This window comes from Ictidomys tridecemlineatus, chromosome 2, assembly GCF_052094955.1.
Source record: "Ictidomys tridecemlineatus isolate mIctTri1 chromosome 2, mIctTri1.hap1, whole genome shotgun sequence".
NCBI lineage: Eukaryota > Metazoa > Chordata > Mammalia > Rodentia > Sciuridae > Ictidomys > Ictidomys tridecemlineatus.
This window is the reverse complement of record NC_135478.1, coordinates 2,778,627-2,788,473: the sequence shown is the minus strand read 5'-3', so window position 1 is coordinate 2,788,473 and position 9,847 is coordinate 2,778,627.

Below are 9,847 nucleotides of genomic sequence, written 5' to 3'. Positions count from 1 at the left end.
CTCGTGGTAGGTGGGGGTTCTGGGGTGCTCTGCTCTCCAGGGGATGATCTGGGCAGGGACAGGGCTGAGAGGTGCCGGTCCTCCAGGGCTCTGCTGTCACCCAGTCCAGACAGAGGAGAAGGGTGGTGAGGGGCAGAGGGAGCCATGGGGACCCAGCAGCCCTCCCGCAGGGCCGCCCCTCCCCCACCTGGCCTGGCAGGTGCCCGTCGGGTCCCCTTCTCATCTGCCAGTTGGCCAGGCTGCCAGGAGGGGAAGCTGTCCACCCTGGGGCAGGCCCTCTGCCTGGGACCCGCCGGCCTGAGCCGCCCTTCCCCGCTGTCCCCGCTGTCCCCGCAGCATCTCCCCCGCGCCTCCAGCCTCCCCCTTCCATGGAACAGCGCGCCTCTGTGTCCCGGCTCGTCGCTCGTCGCGTGCCAGCGTTGCCCAGAGACGAGGGGGCAGCAGGCAGCCCCGGCCCTGCGTGCCGACCCCTGCCCGCCCAGCCGCAGAGACCCCAGATCCAGGACAATGCACCGGCCAGGGGAGGAGGGGGACAGGCAGGGCTCGGGGTCTGGGGGGCCTGGGAAAGAGGCCTGGGTTTGTGTCCAGGAAGGGGGCTCCGGAGGAGGGGCAGCCGGGCCTGGAGGGCTGGAGCGCGGGGGGCGGGGCTCGGGAAGGACGTCGCTGGGGACCGCGGGCTCCAGCGAGGAGGCGGCCCTCCGGGAACAGGTGTGGCTCCTGCAGCCCAGGGGGACGCGATCCCTTTCGGAAGTGCAGTGGCCCGGGCGCCCCGCTCTAAATGCGGACACAGCTGACCGCGTGGGGGGGTCCGCAGAGGGACCCGGAGGACCCGGGGGACCCGGGGAGAGCGGGGAGGGCGCGGGACCGGGCGCCCTGAGCCCTGGGGATGCGGTCAGGTTTCTGGATGGACATGGAACCCGGTGACATGATACGGTCCTGACCCTGGCCTCCTGGGGCCCCAGGGGAGGACAGAAGGAAGGCGACCCCAGCCTTCAGGCCAGGCGCCTCAAGCCCTGCGCTCTCTGAGTCCCCGCTTCTCAGGCCCCTCTTCTTTTGGACCCTCCTCTGGGAAGCTCCTCCCCTCTGGGAAGCCCCGCCCCTAGAAGCCCCTCCCCTCTGGGAAGCCCCTCCCCTCTGGGAAGCCCCTCCCCTCTTGGAAGCTCCTCCCCCTGGGAAGCCCCGCCCCTAGAAGCCCCTCTCCTCTGGGAACAGGGAGCCGGTGGGTCCCAGAAAACCTCCCCAGGAAGTGCCACCTGAGCTGAGAGGTGAGGCTCCAGGGAAGGGCCAGGAGGGCTTCTCCACCAAGCAACCCTGAGTGGGCACAAACCTGGATAAGGAGTGACCACAACAGGGCCAGCGCCACCTTCAGGGGCTCACAGCCCAGTGGTGGGGGGCGTGGTCAGGAAGCTCCCTCTGGGAAGCCCCTCCCTCTGGGAAGCCCCTCCCTCTGAGAAGCCCCTCCCTCTGGGAAGCCCCTCCCTCTGGGAAGCCCCTCCCTCTGGGAAGCCCCGCCCCTAGAGGACCCTCCTCTGGGAAGCCCCTTCCTCTAGGAAGACCCTCCCTTCCCTCTGCTAAGCCCGTCCCCATCAGCTAGGCCCCGCCCCTAGGAAGCCCCTCCCCGTGAAGCCCCGCCCTCTGGGAAGCCCCGCCCTCTAGGTAGCCCCTCGCTCTCAGTCTCTCCTCTGCAGACCCTCGTCTCGCTCACCCTTCCTCTTGCCGAGCACCTTCCCTCTCAGCTTCTGCAGAAGGCCACCAACCAACCGCTTGGCCTGCTCCTGTCCTTGGTGACAAGAACAGCCAGCGATTTATGGGCTCCCTGCACAGGTCCTCTGATGCTTCCCCAGCGACATCAGCGGAGACCCCCTGCCTGTGCACCAGGCCTGGGCTGGGCTCGTCAGGACCGTGTCAGAAGGACCATCCCCATCCATCCCGGTTTCAAGCCCCAGGAGAGGCTCTGGGCACCTGGTCCCACGGAGGGCCACTTTCCCCAGCTCTGAGTGGGGATGGAGAGGAGGCTGGGCGTCACTCCCCCACCTGCTTCTCCACCATGCGACACTGAGTGGGCGCAAACGTGGGCTGGGAGCCGGGGATAAGGAGTGACCGTGACAGGGCCAGCCCCACCTTCAGGGCTCACAGCACAGTGTGGGGGCAGTGGTCAGGGGTCCCGGAGGGAAGGACGCGGGCAGCCATGGGGAACAGGGAGCCGGTGGGTCCCAGAAAACCTCCCGCAGGAAGTGCCACCTGAGCTGAGAGGTGAGGCTCCCAGACGGACGGGCCAGGAGGGCTTCCAGGCAGAGGGCAGGGTGCAAGGCCCTGCGGCAGAGCAAGAGCCAGGGCCGGCTGTCCCTGCTGTGATGACCCAGTGACCCCGCCTGGGGGTCAGTGAGGGGGTCGGGTTCAGCGGGTCCCTGGCACCCCTGGGAGACAGTACCATTTCCCAGGAAGTGCGCGGCTCCCGCCTGCGGGGGCAGGGGCAGGGGGCTGGGACGGCTCATGACCTCATTTTCTGGCCAAGGCCCCTTTCCCGGGCCCTCCTCCTGGCCACCAGTCTCCTGCCAGCTGTCCCTCCATGTGTGCGCGGCCTGTCAAGAGCAGGCGCCTTGTTCCGGGACACCTGATGCCTCACTTCCCAGGGAATTCTGAGCTGCAGGTCCACGGAGTTCAGCTGCTGCACTGGCTTAACCCTGGAGCCTGGGCGCCGGGTCCTCAGAGGCCCGACGCCGGCCCTCTTGACCCTGTGGAGAGCCCTGGCACTGCTCCCAACCTCAGCTGGAGAGACCCTGCTTCAGCTCCTAGCTCTGGCACTGCTGCTGTGTGACCTTAAGTACACTAGTGAACCTCTCTGGTCACCTTCTCCGCACTTATGACAGGCCAGCACCTGTGCCAAGAGGCTTTCTATGCACATGTATTCTCCTCAATAAGTCACCAAGCGTCACTGAGGCCATGGCACGGATGTCTCCCGAGGCTCCTGGGCCACGGGACTTACAGGGTGGGATGCTCCAGTCAGAGCAACCTCGAGGGTCACCCCGTGCTCCCTGCCAGCCTGGTGGGCGCTCTGGCTCTGCATGACTGACTCCCGGAATTCTCCCCACACTCAAACTCCATTCAGGTTTCTTTCTAGAGATACGGAAACTGAGGCCCAGAGAGGACAGGCCCCTGTCCCAAAGTCACACAGCCACTCAGTGTGCAGTGGGGACCCCTGGGTGGACAGCACACTGCTCTGGCGCCCTCAGGCGCCTGCCGTGGAGACGTCCACAGCACGGTGCTGGCTGGCACCACGCTGCTGAGCCCGTTGAGGAAACTTAGAAAATGTCACCAGAACTCGGACATGAGACGGGGGTGTCCTGCGGCCACTGCTGCTCCGCTGGGGCGGGCCTGCACGGCCGGCTGGGGGCCTTCACCTCGGTGCTCACCCAGCCTGGTGCCCCTGGCCCCGAGGCCGCTGAAGAGCTAAGCTGAGATCCTCAGAACCAGCGAGGGGCAAAGTCCAGTCCCCCATCTGGCCGCACCGGCCAGTGGCCACCGCGTCACAGGACACAGAGTTCTGGGCAGCACAGCCCTCGGGTCCCTGCCCTCTGGCCTGTGTGGCACTCTGCTGCGAGGGCCGGGTGTCCTGGTGGGAGAGCGCCCGTGACGGCCCTGCCACGCTCCCCTCCGGGCACGGCCTGGTGGCTTCCCGGTGGCGTCCTCACATCCTTTAAAACATCCCGCAAAGCCGGGCGCGGTGGCCACGCCTGCTGTCCCGGCCACTTGGGAGGCTGAGGCAGGAGGATGGCCAGCCTCAGCCACTGGGTGAGTGCGGGCGCGGCTCAGGTCTCAATCCCTGGAGCGACCCCAGGGCCCTGCTCCTCCGAGGCCCGGGACCCCCTGCCCACCGACCCGGGGCTGGAGGGGGTGGCCCGCTGTGTGCCCTGGGGTCTGGGGGGTCCGGTTTCCAGGTCTTCACAACTGGCCCCCACGTCCTCGTGTGGCCAACGGGGAAACCGAGGCCAGCTCCGCCTCCCGCTGCCCGGCCCAGGGTGCAGGGCGCCCACCTGGCCACCTCGCCCCCACCCGCCCCGCCGCCCCAGAGCAGCCCCGGCACCTGTCTTCCTCCCGCTGCAGCCAGGAACCAGGTCAGGAGCGAGGGGACATCAAAGGCATCTATAAATACACTGCGGGAGGGAAACAGCGCTGTCCCGCGGCCTCCCTCCCGCCAGCGCGGCCGGGCCCAGCCCCCGGGACCCCACAGAAAGCGCGAAGGCCCGGGTCCCCCCAGGACGCCCCTGCCCTCGGGGACTGGGGAAGGGGAGCCGCGGCCTGTCCCCAGGTGAGCAGGGCTCTGAGCCAGGGCTTCCCGCCCCCGGGGGCCACCGCAGGGCTTCTGCTGGCACCAGCCGGGAGGCGGGTCACTGGTGGCTCACTGTGGCCAGGAGAGGTGACGGTGACGTGCAGACAGGAGCCGGGCTGGGGGCGGTGGGGAAGGGGCTGGCTCTGCCCTTCCTTCCTGCGGCAGTGTCCTCGGGCAAAGGCCGGTCCCCGGGTCCCACGGGGCAGGAGAGGGACGCCACCAGCCCCCTGGGAGCAGACAGGGCCCCAGGTCTGTCTTCGAGGTCTGCTGTGGAGCCCTGGAGGCCACCAGCGCCATTCCGTCCCTTGGGATGGCTGCTGTGCCCAGGGGCCACCGTCCCAGACGACCGGGGGCCTGGGGAGTGTCAGGCCCCGTGGTGAAGAGGCCACCGGCCAGCCTGTCTGTCCCCGGGGACTGCGGAAGGTGGCCCCGGGAGAGGCATCCAGAAGCCAGTCCACATCTCAGAGGGGCCCCTCTCCCGAGGCCCAGCGGCCTGCCATCCCAGCGCTCAGAGGCCAGGCGGGGGCCAGGTCCAGGGGAGCCCCAGCGGCTCGGCCATCCTTCGTCCAACCAGAACTGGCCACGGGGCGGGTGGCCAGCGGCCCTGGGCTCCATCCTCAGGGTGCGCCTCTCTCCACTCCTCCCCTGACCAGCCCCCTGCCCTGGTTCGGCCCCCTGCCCTGGTCCGGCCCCCTGCCCTGGGTCACCCCGCGCACACCAGTGCACCCACCCTGCCCGGGGTGGACCTTCTCCAAGGCGGCCTGAGGGAAACCCTAGACCACCCTGTTGGCCCACTGTAAGCAAGAGAAGCTTCAGTCTCCCACGGCTCCCCAGACCCTTGAAATCAAGTCCAGACTCTGCCCCGACCCATCCTGTCCTCCCGGGCTCTGGGCACCTCCTCCCACACTCGACTCAACCTGCCCCAGGGCCTTTGCACAAGGCCTCTCCTATTTCTTCTTCCAAAATGGCTCCTACGCTGCTTCAGGACCTGTCTCAAACATCACCTCCTCAGGGAAGCCCTCCCCGATGGCCCAGACAATCGCTGCCCTCGTTCCCTCTTCTCCCGGGCCCTGCAGTGGCCCTGAGTATTCGGGTCTTTTACCCTGCTCCCCCTTGTCTGTGGAGGCTCAGCGATGGCAGAGGCCCTGCCTGCACCTTCCCTCCGTGGGCCTCAGTGTCCCCATGTGTAATGCCAGGTGGGCCTGTGACAGGGTCCCCAGAAGCGGGGCCTCATTTGCCGTCACAGTTACTGTGTCCCTCCACTCGCCTGTTCTGGAGGCTCTGGGATGCACATGCTAATGCATGCAGATTTTATGCAAATGCCACGTGTGTTTCTCTCTCCCTAGAAATTCCCCACTGGCCTGGGGGGTCCGAGCTGGGGGGGGGTAGCTGTCAGCCCACTGGCCTGGGGACCTGCTGGCACCCCAGGGGGCCGGCTGTGGAGCACCTGGCCCCCCTGCTGCAGATTCAGACCCTGGAGACCCAGGGGAGCCAGGCCAGGGTCAGAGGCCCAGAGCCGGGCTGCGGAGGCCGGGGACAGGAGGGGTCTGTGCCACCCTCCTGGGCAGAGCAGGGACCCTCACTCCCCGTCCCAGTCAGGGCCCTTGGAACCTTCTGGAAGGGGAAACTGGAGCCAGCCGGGGAAGCCACCTGCCCCAGGCAGCCCCGTGGACGCTGAGGGCAGAGGGTTCTGCGACAGCAGCCCGGACCTCACCCAATCCCGAGTCTCTCCTGAGCGCCTGCGGTGTACCTGGGCTGCACCTGGGCTGCAGGTGGGGCTGGGCTGGAGCTGGGCCCTGAGGGCGCAGTGAACTGGTCAGCTGCAGGACAGGTGGGCAGACGCCAGGAGGGGCAGCCTGGAGTGGGAGGAGGGGCCTGGGAGCCCAGGACTCCTGGCGGCTTCCCGTCTTCCTCTGCTCCACCTGCCCCAGGGCCTTTGCAAGGCCGGGCTCCCTGCCTGGGGCTCTCTTTCCCTGTATTCCTGCACACGTCCTCCCTCCCCTCTGCCCTGACCAGACCCCAGCCACCTCCCAGCCAGTCCCCTGGGTGCCTGCGGTGGGCTCCGGCTCCTGGCCCCGCAGCATCTCCGACCCAGAACACACCTCCTCCGTCCCCTGCGCCCGCCTGCCTCCCTGGGCAGCAGCCCCTGGCCAGCCCCTCTGTCTCCTGTGCACCGCGGAGGTGATGACCAGAGCTCCATGGGCCCGACGGCGCTGTGCCTGGACGGGGTGTCCCCAGGCGTCCTGGTAGGCCGCGGCAGTGGTGCTCAGTAAGGCCCAGTCGGTCACCAGGCAGGACCTGGGCCCCTCCGTCCGGGCTGAGCTCATCCAGGTGCCACGTGAAGGGTGCGAGGGTGTGAGGGTGACGCCAGTGTCACCTGTGCGGCTGGCCCTGGTGGCACTGCCAGGAGGCGAGAGTGAGGTCGTTCGAGGCGCTCCTCCGCCCCTCCTCTCCACAGCTCCCGACTCCCTCCGCCCCGTCCCTCACCCAGGCCAGGGACAGCACAGCACTCACCAGGGCCACCGTCTTGAGCCTGGGGCGGCCGGGCACCACCTTCTGCAGGGCTTTCCCCTCGGGCCAGGCTCTGCCCCCAGTCCCCTCCCAGCCCGGCTCCCACAGGCCGCCCATCTCTGTGGCTCTGGCCCCGGGCCTCCTGGGCTGACCCTGCCCGTGTCCTGCCGTCTGGCCCGGGGCGCTGAGCACCGTGTCCTCAGGTGTCCCTTGTTCCCTGGTGTCAGTGGACCAGCCTGAGTGTCCACGGTGCTCACCCCTCAGTGGATACTCGGGCTGCTGCTGCCCTCAAGGTAATGCCACGGACCCCGGTGGCCAGCAGCTGTCCAGCAGCAGTGTGTCTGTCCGGTGGCGGTCTCTGCTGTCCAGAGGCAGTCTGTCTGCCCAGTGGCCGTCTGTGTTCTCACCTGAACCGCCTCCGGGTGCTGGAGCCCCTCACGGCTTCCCAGGGAGGGAGACGCGGGAACCAGGGGAAAGGCAGAGCCTAGAACCCGTGGGCAGCAGGAGCAGGAGACCGCCTTCATCAAGCACCTACTGTGTGCTGTGCAGCCTCCCGTCACCCATCTGCTCACGGCCAGCGGCAAAGCCTGGTCTGGGTCCTGGGGCCGGGGTCCTGAGTTGCCCTCCCTGCCCTGCTCCAGAGGTGTCCAGTGCACACAGAAGGTGCTGACTGTGTGCTTTCGAGGTGGTGATTTCACTGGGCACGCCTGCTCACTCCTGGAGAGGAAGCTCTGTGGAGGAAGAGGGCGGTGACCCTGGCCACGCACTGTCGGTCCACTCACACACGCCAGCCCTGTCCTAGGGCCCGGGACACAGCAGAGGCCAAGGCAGACCAGGCCCTGAAAGCTGCCCGCGGTAAGGAGCGTCCCGTGGGCCGAAACGGTCAGCAAAGGACTCCAACAGGGCAGGGAGCGGCGGCCAGCTCACAGGAGGGCCTTCAGGGCTGGGGCAGCACCCAGGCAGAGGGAGCCTGACTGGCCTGATGTTGGAGGAACCGCGGAGGGAGCAGGCCCGAGGCGCTGGAGCAGAGTGACGGAGGCGGAGGAGGCGGGGACTCAGAGATGCAGAGTCTAACCCTAACCCTACCCACGGCTGCCTCTGTCCTGCCCCCAGCACCCTCCCCTGAGAGTCCCAGGTACCAGTCATCCATGGGGCGTCCACTGTGTGTCAGGTGCTGTTCCAGACACCCGAGGGTCACCCAGCAGGAGCCAGGGACTGCAGCGGCTGTAACTGGGAGGTGGGGTGGGCGTCCCCCAGTGGAGGTGACAGCTGAGCTGAGACTGGAGGGCAGGAGCTCCCTGGAGACTGCAGGAGGCTTGGGGGGGGAGGGCAGCCAGTGCAAAGGCCCTGGCGCATCGCAGGCTGCCTGGTGCTTCAGAATGCGGCTGCCTCCTCCAGGAAGGCCCCCATCCTCCACAGCTCCAGGATGGAGATGAGGCAACAGAGAGGGAGGGCCCAAATCAGGCTCAGGGGCACCCAGGCAGGGGACCAGGAGGTGTTGGTGGTGGCTCTCTGTCTCCTGCCACATCCCAGGTCTTAAGAGTCCCCCAAGTGAGGAGACCCCGCAGACCCAGACCCAGCATGTTATGCCCCCACCCTGGGGTCCAAGAGTGACTGCACCATTCTCTGGCTGTGCGGCCAGCCAAGCCCAGCCTTTGGTCCCCAGGCCCCAGTTGCCACTTGAATATGGGATAACAGCTGTAGTTCCGTTCTAGAGTACTGCCCCTGCATACAGTAGGAACCTAATACATGCTGGCTCATCATTCTCACCATTAATATGCACACAATATGGGGTATTTTTCTGGGCAGCAGGCTCGGGAATGCTGTGCGGTCTCTGAGAGGGCTATACCCTCTCTGGGCACCAGTTCCCCCAAATCCTCTCCAAAGATCCAGGAGGGAAATGGGGCTTAGGAAAGGTCCTCGAGACGACCCCTCGTGCCCGCAAGGGGGCAGGGGGCAGAGGTCGGACTGCAGAGACTCCCCCACCCGGGCTCAGCGGTTAGCTCGCGGGGGACCAGCTGGGCGGATTTATGTGGCGCATCTGCCGCCGAGCAGCTGCCGCGCTGGGGGGGCCGGAGGGGGACTCGGGACCAGGGGAAACCTGTCCGAGGAGAATCGCGTCTGCGCCGCCCAGCTGCCAGCTCCGGCGGGGGACACCCGAGTCCCCGCGACCCCGGCCCCTCCCCCCATCGCCTCCCCCACGTGCCTCGGGGGGAGGGGGCGTCGGGGAGGCCCTGACGTCACACGCGGTCTCAGCCAATCGGAGCTGCCCTTTCCGAGCCCCCGGGGGATTCCCTGGCCAGAGCCGGACCCGGGGGGCGACCAAGCCCCGCGAGCCGCGGAGACCCCCGGCCTGGGCTCCAGAGTGCACGCACCCGGCGGGAGAAACCGAGGCTGGGACCTGGGAGGAGGGGGACCCAGGTGACCCCTCCAAGAGGCTGCCCACCAGTGTGGCTGCAGCCGGGCCCAGAGAGGGCCAGGGACCTGCGGGAGGCACACAGCAGGGCGGCGGGTGCGGGCGCGGGGCGGGGCTGAGCTCCCGCGGGCGCGGGCGCCAGGAGCCGGCCAGCCGAAGCCCTCCCGGGGCCCCGCGGGCCATCAGCCCCCTCTGGGTGTCCCCGGGCCCCCTCGGACCCGGGGCCGCTGCCGGGCCGCGCTGGGAAGAAGGTGTCAGGAGCCGCGGGCGCCCGCAAAACCCGCACTGGAATCGCTCTGGCCGGAGCGGGACGGGAGCTCCGCGCTGCGCAGGCCGCCCGCCCAGGCCGGGGAAACTGAGGCCCAGGGGGCGGGGCCTTCCCCAGAGTCCCACTAGGGGACGCTGCTGGCTCCGGTGACCTCGTGCTAGGCCTGCCCCCTCACTGGGCCTCCCTGGCTCACCCTGAGGCGAGCAGTGAACTTCCGTCACCCCCCTCCAGGTCAGGTCGCAGACAGCCAGGAGCCCCGGGCGGGGGAGCGAGCAGCCCGGCCTGACCTTGCCCTGGTCCAGGGCATGAAAGACCCATTCAT